Genomic DNA, 9,785 nt, shown 5'->3' on the forward strand with positions numbered 1-9,785 from the left:
ATTATACAGAATTGTCTACTATTTTCAAAGTGCACCAACCGGAAAACATGTTTTGAAGAAATCGCACAAATTACCACTAAAAAAGCTGAAACATTGGCCAGATCATACAGTCCACAAGTAAACACAGTAGCTCAACTTTTCAAACAATTCGAATATGTCAGTAAACATGAAATAAATCAACGGTTGCATGCGACTACTCTCATTCATTATCATAAAACACTACGCATCCCAAAAGGTTTAAGGATTGCATTAAAACCTATACTATGCAGGAATAACAAAACATTTTTGGCAAATGGTACCAAATATTAAATAAGTGCTCATTGGACCTCATTTTATTAATAGTAGAAGAGCTAGCAAACATCTTGAAAACCTTAGAAGAAGAATTATCAGTGATAAAAAGAGAACTACAGCAACATGAAGATTTAAAAGATATTCTTGATGACATTAATACAAAACTTGAGAAATATGCTAAAGAAACACATGAGAAAAATATCAGAAAGTATCGCTGAAATACTATAGACTACAAACTGGAAGAAGTAAGGGGAATATTATCAAGAAACGGCGTTAAAATTATCGCAGCTTTAGCGGCAGAAAACTGGATGTCTGGTGGCTATGTACAGTAGACGTGACCGCCCTGTACACATCAATTCCCAACAATGAAGGATTAGAAGCTTTGGAATGGAGTTTATTAAGAAATGACTGTGAAGGTTCCAATAAAGTTTTTCTATTAGAATTGATGAACTACGCTCTATATCACAGCTACTTTCAATTGAAAAACACCTTTTATGCTCAATGTAACGGTACTTCTATGGGTTTTGCGGGGACGCCGTCCTACGCAAATACCTATATGGCGAAATTTGAATATGATAACATCCTACAGAATCTGAGTTGGAGTGAAAGACTCATAGGGGCTCATTTATGAGCCCCTGCGTCACTTTTGCGCCACTGGTGCGTCACTTTTTGTGACGCACCAGTGGCGTAAAACATGCGCCATGTCGCGCCATATTTACGAAGTGACGCATCTAGGTGGATGCGTCACTTCGTAAATCCCTGTGCTACATCATACCTGCGCCAGGTATAATGTATGCAGGGTGGGCGCATCCCCGCAAGAAAGGGTCGTATGAGTGGCGCAGCGAAATCTATGAGATTTCGCTGCGCCACTACTAGGACGCCAATGCGTCACAACCTTGCGCCTGCCTCATGGCAGGCGTAAGAGTGACGCAGGCCCTTTCACATGGGGCTTGCCCCATGTGAAAGGAACATTGCTGGAGTTGCGTCAGGCTTCCGACATAACTCCAGCAATGCGCCACTTTTTGCACAGATACATCAGTTATACTGACGTATCTGTCCTTCCTTGCGACATGATGCGTCATATTGTAAATATGACGCATCATTGATGTCGCAAGGAGGGCACACTGAGAAGTGACGCATCGCTGCTTTCACGCAGGGATGCGTCACTTCTCATAAATGAGGCCCATAAAATTTAAGAGTGACATTGATGACATATTCATCATTTGGAAAGGAGAATACCATTTACCAGAAGCAAACATAACGCAATTAAATTCCTGCAATGAGCACATCAAATTTACTCAAAACATAGCTAAAAAACAGATAGCATTTTTGGATGTTTTAATCACAATTGAAAACAACACCATAAAAACAAACGTGTTCACTAAAACCACGGACAGAAACAATTGTCTCCACTATCGGAGTTTTCATCAAAAATCCCTGAAAAATCACTTACCACTTTCACAATTTATCAGATTAAAACACATCATATCCAATCCAGAAGATGCAACAGAAACCAAAAAAATATTTGGTGAAAAATATACCCAAAGAGGTTACCCTAAAGACATCATAGAAGAATCAATGAAGTCAGCAAACTCTATGAATAGAGAAACCTTACTCATCGGATCGAGCAATAATAAAAAGAAAACAACAATTTGCACATTAAAATATTCGACACAAAAAAATAAGGTAAAAAGCATCATGAATAAACATTGGATTCTAATACGAAATGACCCTGAACTACAAAACTTGTATGATGAGAGAATCACATTTGCTTTTAAACACACAAGTGAGGCACCATTTTTACCGGGAGACCTGGGGGAACGCTGGGTGGTGGTAAATTTGTGTGAGCCCGGTGATGCCACAACTTTCCCACACCAAAATGTGTGAAAAAAGTGATTTTTTCAGCTAAAATTGAGGTTTGCATGGGAATTCTGGGTAAGGAAACGTTGGGGGATCCACGCAAGCCATACCTCCCTGGAAGCCGCCGGGTGTCTAGTTTTCAGAAATGTGTGGGTTTGGTAGGTTTCCCTATGTGCCGGCAGATCTAGGGTTCAAAAACTACAGCTAGTCACTTTGCCAAAAAAGGGTCATTTTTCACTGCAAAATTGAGGTGTGACCACGTTGCGTTTTGCGCTGTTTCCTGTCGCGGGCACTAGGCCGACCCGCACAAGTGAGGTACCATTTTTCTCGTAGGACTTTGGGGAACGCGGGGTGGGTGGAAATTTGTGGATCCACGCACATTCCGGAACTTTCCATCACAGAAATGTGGGGAAAATGTGTTTTTTTGTCAATTGTTTACGTTTGCAAGGGATTCTGGGTAACAGACCATGGTGGGAGGCACTCAAGTCACCCCTTCCTGGATTCCCCTGGGTGTCTAGTTTTCAAAAACGTATAGGTTTGCTAGGTTTCCCTAGGTGCAGGCAGGGCGAGGGTTCAAAAACTACAGCTAGTCACTTTGCCAAAAAAGGGTAATTTTTCACTGCAAAATTGAGGTGTGACCACGTTGCGTTTTGCGCCGTTTCCTGTCGCGGGCACTAGGCCGACCCGCACAAGTGAGGTACCATTTTTCTCGTAGGACTTTGGGGAACGCGGGGTGGGTGGAAATTTGTGGATCCATGCAGATTCCAGAACTTTCCATCACAGAAATGTGGGGAAAATGTGTTTTTTTTGTCAATTTTTTACGTTTGCAAGGGATTCTGGGTAACAGACCATGGAGGGAGGCACTCAAGTCACCCCATCCTGCATTCCCCTGGGTGTCTAGTTTTCAAAAATGTATAGGTTTGCTAGGTTTCCCTAGGTGCCGGCAGGGCTAGGGTTAAAAAACTACAGCTAGTCACTTTGCCAAAAAAGGGTCATTTTTCACTGCAAAATTGAGGTGTGACCACGTTGCGTTTTGCGCCGTTTCCTGTCGCGGGCACTAGGCCGACCCGCAAAAGTGAGGTACCATTTTTCTCGTAGGACTTTGGGGAACGCGGGGTGGGTGGAAATTTGTGGATCCACGCAGATTCCAGAACCTTCCATCACAGAAATGTGGGGAAAATGTGTTTTTTTTTGTCAATTTTTTACGTTTGCAAGGGATTCTGGGTAACAGACCATGGTGGGAGGCACTCAAGTCACCCCATCCTGGATTCCCCTGGGTGTCTAGTTTTCAAAAATGTATAGGTTTGCTAGGTTACCCTAGGTGCCGGCAGAGCTAGGGTTCAAAAACTACAGCTAGACTCTTCGCAAAAAATGTGTACATTTTCAGTGCGAAAATGTGGTGTGTTCACCTTAGGTTTTGAGCCACTTTCTGTCGTGGGCACTATGCCTACCCACACAAGTGAGGTACCATTTTTATCGGGAGACTTAGGGTAGTTCAGATTTGTAAAGCAACTGTTATTACCTATTGATTTTTGATGCATTTCTCCCTTCCAAATGAAAGACATTGTGTAAAAAAAAAGTCATTTTGAAAAATGACCAATAATTGTCATGCAAGTATGAGTATTCCCAATTTCGAAAATGTGCAAATATGCACTGTTTCTAAACTCTAATTTGTTCCCATTTCAGAAATACATAGGTGTCTTTCATACCAATTTTTCCATGTATACATTTTCACACTATAATTGCTATATACCCGGAACTAAAAAAAAAAAAAATTACAAAATGCTGCTCAGTTTTTTACTCTGGGTTCGTTGGGCTCTTGGTGAACCTACAAGTCCTATATATCCCCACAACCAGGAAGGTCCAGCGGATGTAACGGTACATTGCTTTCTAAGAGAGGTCATAATTAGAAAAGTTACAGGTGAAAACGTTGACACAAAAGGCTGCTTTTTTCAACTAATTTTTTAATTTTTCCTATATTTAACTGTTAGTTTCTATAAAGAAACCTTGATGGATCTACACAAATGACCCCTTGCTGAATTCAGAATGTTGTCTACTTTTCAAAAATGTATAGCTTTCCAAGATCCATTATTGCTTTTTTACCCATTTCTACCATTATCTGGAAGTTGAAAGCACAAAAAATTGCAAAAATAGGGGATGTCCCAGAAAAATGTCAAAACTGTGTAAAAAAAGTTGGATTTCTGACAAAAATCTGTCATTTCCTAAAAGCTGGAGAAATGGTGATTTCTGCCCCATAAACCCTTTTTTGATATCATTTGCAGAGAAGAACCCAGACGCTTTCATTTGCAGCCACTTTTCCCCATTTTTCACAAAAAAAACAAAATTTTGCTGTATTTTGACTAATTTCTGTGAACCCTCTAGGAGAATCCACAAACCCTGGGTACCTTTAGAATCCGCATGATGTTGGAAGAAAAGGACGCAAATTTGGCGTGGATACCTAATGTGGTCAAAAAGTTACAGGGGCCTAAGCGCGCACTACCCCAAATAGCCCAAAAAAGGCTTAGCACAGGAGGGGAAAAGGCCTAGCAGCGAAGGGGTTAATCGTGTATACACAGATCACTAAGCACGAAAAGCGGTCAGTTGAATGTTTTAAGTAATATAGCGCGTGAAATGAGGGAATTGTTATGTTAAGTACGCCAATGATTCAAGCTGTACAGATAAAATAGAGCGCACTCACTTTAGCACTAGAATAGAGACTTATGGTTAACGGAGTCCTTAAGATCAGCACCTCCACGAGGTATTGTATTGATATATTAGATGCCAATGATTCAAGCTGTACAGGTAAGATAGAGTGCATTAACTTTAGTATAAGAACAGAGATTTATGGGTAACAGAGTCTTTAGGATCGGCACCTCTACGAGGCATCATATAAATATATATGTGACGCGCGATAAATAACCGCCTGGGTGCAGAGGTTTTTTTCTACTGCAAACTCTTAATGATGCAGAGAGTTGCTATGACATACTATCACTGGATTAAAACAGAGGCTTATGGTTAAGAGAGTATTATTAGTTATCGTGGGTGTGGACACTTTAAATATCGTCACACTTGAGAGAGGGAATCCACGTAACACGTCAGGACATCGCGAGAGCAGCCGCGATCGGAAGACTTTCTCGCGCTCCCCCGCAAAAGTAGCAGCATTCCTTAAAGTAAGTGGATTAGCGAAACGGTGAAACAATGTAACCGAGATGTTTTACATTCCTGTTTTTTAAAATCGTGAAAGCATTAAGCTATTTCCCACAGCTTTCCTAAACATCGCATGCTAAATTAAATACAACCGTACGGCCTTTCGCGCTTGTTTAGTTTATTGCACAGACTAGTAAACCACAATAAACCACGAATCATTTTTGAAACGCAGCAAGATTCTTATTCGCTCACCTGTCCAAGCTAATGAGAACTGTTTCCTACCTTAATATTCTGGTTAAACTCAGTAGACTGTATTTCTTGATGATAAGAGTGAAGTTTATAATCAGGTCTGTTTTGATTTTGATTTATATACAATGTTTGATCTGTGCTATTCATGTATTTGTTTTCAGACCCCTGAAGATGGGTCGTACATGACCCGAAATGCATTGGGTGGAAATGGAATTGCAATTGAATGTTTTTGCATCTGAGAATATAAGATGCTGAAAAAGAAAAGTTCTTTATTTAAGAAGGAAATTGAAGTATAAAATAAATGGTGAAGATTAACAAAATGTATGAGGACTCGCATTGAAGTTATTTGCTTATCAACAAGAGGTTTCAATTTGAACGTGCACACATCTAAGGGAAAGGCGTTCCTGCCTCACATACAAGTGGATGGATTTCACCACCCTCCCAATCTGCCCAGGGGACAGACCTCTATCCGAACAAGCTGTAGTCAGGCAGGATATGTGTTGTAAATAAAAGTCTCCAAGCAAAGTGAGGTGGAGAACAAGTTTATTACAGGTGAATCCTCCAGCCTTCGCTAGCCACTGACCCAACATTCTAATCTGAGCTTCACGCCAACATTCCATGCATGGGCGAACCCAAAAGGGGGAAAAGGGCGGGGGGGGGAAAATGGGAGAGGAACAGGGACAGGTTATAACACATCTCCCTGCGGAACACAGCAATGAACAGACACATCTATTGCAGGTTACATAGACCAATACAATTTGAAAACTGTGCAAGGAAAATGACTAAGGTTACTCTTGAACTAAAAGAAACCTAAGTCCAGTCACGGTCCCATTTTGTAGTCTGCTTGCCAACTTGGGGGTCTACGTGCTCTGGTAATTTTGTGTTCCTCTCTGCCCAGCCTACCCGTGTTATGATTACTCTCACATGTAGGTTGGGTACCAACTGTGCTGGGGCACCCCGCAATGTTGTCCATGCTCCATGTGCCCCCATCTTCTAGTACTACAGCATTGTTGTAGACCTTCGTTATCCTCAGTGGTTTAGAAAATGAAGAAACCTTGGATTTGGATAGGGAGGGCTTCTTAACCACCACCCATTGGCCTTCTTTCCACTTTTTTGTAGACGCACCCCATCGGTTATCGTACCATAGTTTGTACTCTTCTTGATGTTTCCGCGTCTTCTCAGCCACATGATCTCTGTCCACCCATACGGGGGTTCCTCCATTTAGCCAGTTGGGCGTGAGTTTAGAGCCTGGGTTCCTCCCTTTAAGTGAAACAAACGGTGACACACCTGAGACCGCATTGGGAGTTGTATGGTATGACCACAGCATCTTCCTGATGGCCTCCTCCACTGATACTCGAGAACCCAGTGCAAGCTGAATGGTGTTCTTAATCATCCTGTTTGTTCTTTCTACTAGCCCATTGGCCTTGGGACAGTAGAGTGGTGCCTTGATGTGTGTGATAGCCAGTGTGGTCAAAAACAGCTTCATTTCCTCCGAAACGAATTGAACTCCGTTGTCCGTTATTAAGACTTCTGGTATGCCCTCTTTGGCGAAGGTATCTCTAAGGAAACTCAACAACACTGCCGTTGTGATAGAGGAGACCAGTCTTGTCTCAATCCAATGAGAGTGATAGTCAATTAAAACGAACATGAACTTCTGAGATTGGTTAAGTAGGTTGAGAGGACCGATTATGTCCAACCCCAATTTAGCCCATGGTGTAGTGGGGACTTCAACTGGAACAAGGGGAAACTTGCGAATCACTTTGGTTTTGTCGCTGGTACCACATGCCATGCAATTCTTCACCTTCTCCTCCACACTGGAATCCATCCCTGGGAACCAGTAGTGTTGTCTGATTTTACTTTTGGTCATACTTCTACCAGGGTGACCTTCATGTGCAATCTGGATTATCCTTTCGTACATGTTCTTAGGAGGAACAATTTTACTTCCTCTGCAGACGTGTTCACTCACAATGGATAGTTCATCACGTACCGGCCAGAATTGATGGATAGTCTCCGGTACCTCGGACTTGTTATCCGGCCATCCTGTGCGAATCATGTTCTTCAGTATGATCATCATGCTATCCTCCTTTAAGGATTCTTCCCACTCTTTGCGGTTGATGGCAGGAATCTCCACCCATAAGACCGTCTCTTCCGGTGGGTTTTGCATGGGATCACCCCCGTTCACAGGAAGCCGTGAAAGACAGTCTGCTATCCTGTTATCACTTCCAGGGACGTATACCATGGAATAGTTGAACCCTTGAAGACACAGCACCCACTTTGCTATTCTAGGAGTAGTACCTTCCAACCTTTTGGTGGAGAATAACGGTAATAACGGTTTATGATCCGTCCTTAACACAAATGGGATACCCCACAGAAAATACTTAAAGTGGATGATGGCCCAGTAACAGGCTAAAGCCTCTTTTTCCACCGTTGAGTAGTTGAATTCAGCGTCTCTCAACGTTCTGGATGCGAACGCTACCACAACTTCCTGTCCGTTTTTTTTTTGAGTTAGTGCTGCTCCTAGCCCCTTTGTGCTAGCGTCCGTGGTGAGTGTGGTCTTGGCATTGGGATCAAACGCCCCTAGAATAGGAGCATCCGCAATAGCCTTCTTGATGAGACTGAAAGCTGATTGATGCTGTTGATTCCATTCAAATTTGGAACACTTCTTAAGCAACTCTCTGAGAGGCTGCACCTGGTCTGCAAAGTTTTTCACGAACTTGGCCATATACTCTGCAAGACCCAGAAATGACTTGAGCTCTTCTTTGTTGGTGGGCTCTGGAGCTTGTTTGACGGCATCAACCAAACTTGATTTGGGTTTGATTCCTTCGCTAGATATGTTGTGACCCAAATAGACCACCGAATCCACTCCTATTTTGCACTTGTCCCTTTGGGTGGTAAAACCTGCTTGGCTGAGTCGGGTCAGTACTGCTTCCAAATTTTTATTATGCTCTTCAACGGATGAACCATGGATCAAGATATCATCTTGGAAGCAAAGAACTTTTTCCAAGCCTTGCAGGATATGTTGCATGATACGTTGGAATACAGCTGCCGCCGACGCCAATCCAAAGGGTAACCTGGCGAATTGATACGCTCCCAGTGGGGTTATGAATGAGGTGAGAGGTTTGGACTCCGGATGGAGGGCGACCTGGTGGTATGCTGAAGATAGGTCTAACACCGAAAAAACTTTTGCCTCGTGGATTGCAGATAACATTTCATTTATGTTGGGAAGAGGGTGTCTGTCCACCCAAATATTAGAGTTTAGATCCCTAAGGTCCACACATAGACGAATCCCTTTGTTTCCCCCTTTAGCTGCTACTACGATGGGCGCCAACCATTCCGAACTTTCAATTCTCTCTATAATCTTGCACTTTTCCAATCTATCCAGTTCTTTCTTTAGTGGCTCTCTTGTTAGAAGTGGGATGGATCTTGGTTTGTGAACTATAGGTTTCGCATTAGGCTTTAGTTTTATTTTGTGAAGGAAACCCTTTAGAAGTCCTACTCCGTCCGTAAACACCTCAGGAAACTTGTTGCATATTTCTCTCCCCACCTTAGATCTGTCGATCAAATACACAGGTTCAGGTGCATTGGGGTCTAACTTGATCCCCAAATCTTTTTGGTGTTTCCATCCTAGTAGGTTTGAACCGGTTTTTGTAATGTAGACTTTTCCCACAGTGGATCTGTCCTTGAAATCAATGTTCATAAGTAGCATCCCCACCAATGGTATAGGATCTTGATTGTACCCCCCGGGTTTGATGTCAGGGGGTAGGAGTTTGTATGCACGTGTACCTGAATTAGCTTGGAAAGTAGCTTCATTTACAAGAGTGTACGGGGAACAAGAATCAGCGTAAACTTCGTACTTTATACTGTCTAACAAAATTACACATTTAGGGTATTCAGTGCTATTACCTTCTGAGGAGTTGGCTATTTGAAAAATTATCTCTTCACTAAATTGTTGTGGTTCTAACGGTGGTTCTAAATCACTACCAATCATATGGGTGACACTAGTTTTTTCACTGTGGCAGACTTTGGAAAAGTGACCCCTCTTCTTGCACTTGCTACATACAACACCCCTTGCAGGACAATTCATGCTGTTGGCCATATGATTGGGATTCCCACACCTGTAACATTTGGGTTTATTTCCCGTTGCAGCATGTACTTCTGGACTAGGAGGTGGGAGTTTATGCTTGACATCTTTGCTAACTATTCTATGAACACTTCCCTCTGTACTTTGTTTAGCATCA

This window comes from Triturus cristatus, chromosome 8 (genome assembly GCF_964204655.1).
Source record: "Triturus cristatus chromosome 8, aTriCri1.1, whole genome shotgun sequence".
In the NCBI taxonomy this organism is placed as follows: Eukaryota; Metazoa; Chordata; class Amphibia; order Caudata; family Salamandridae; genus Triturus; species Triturus cristatus.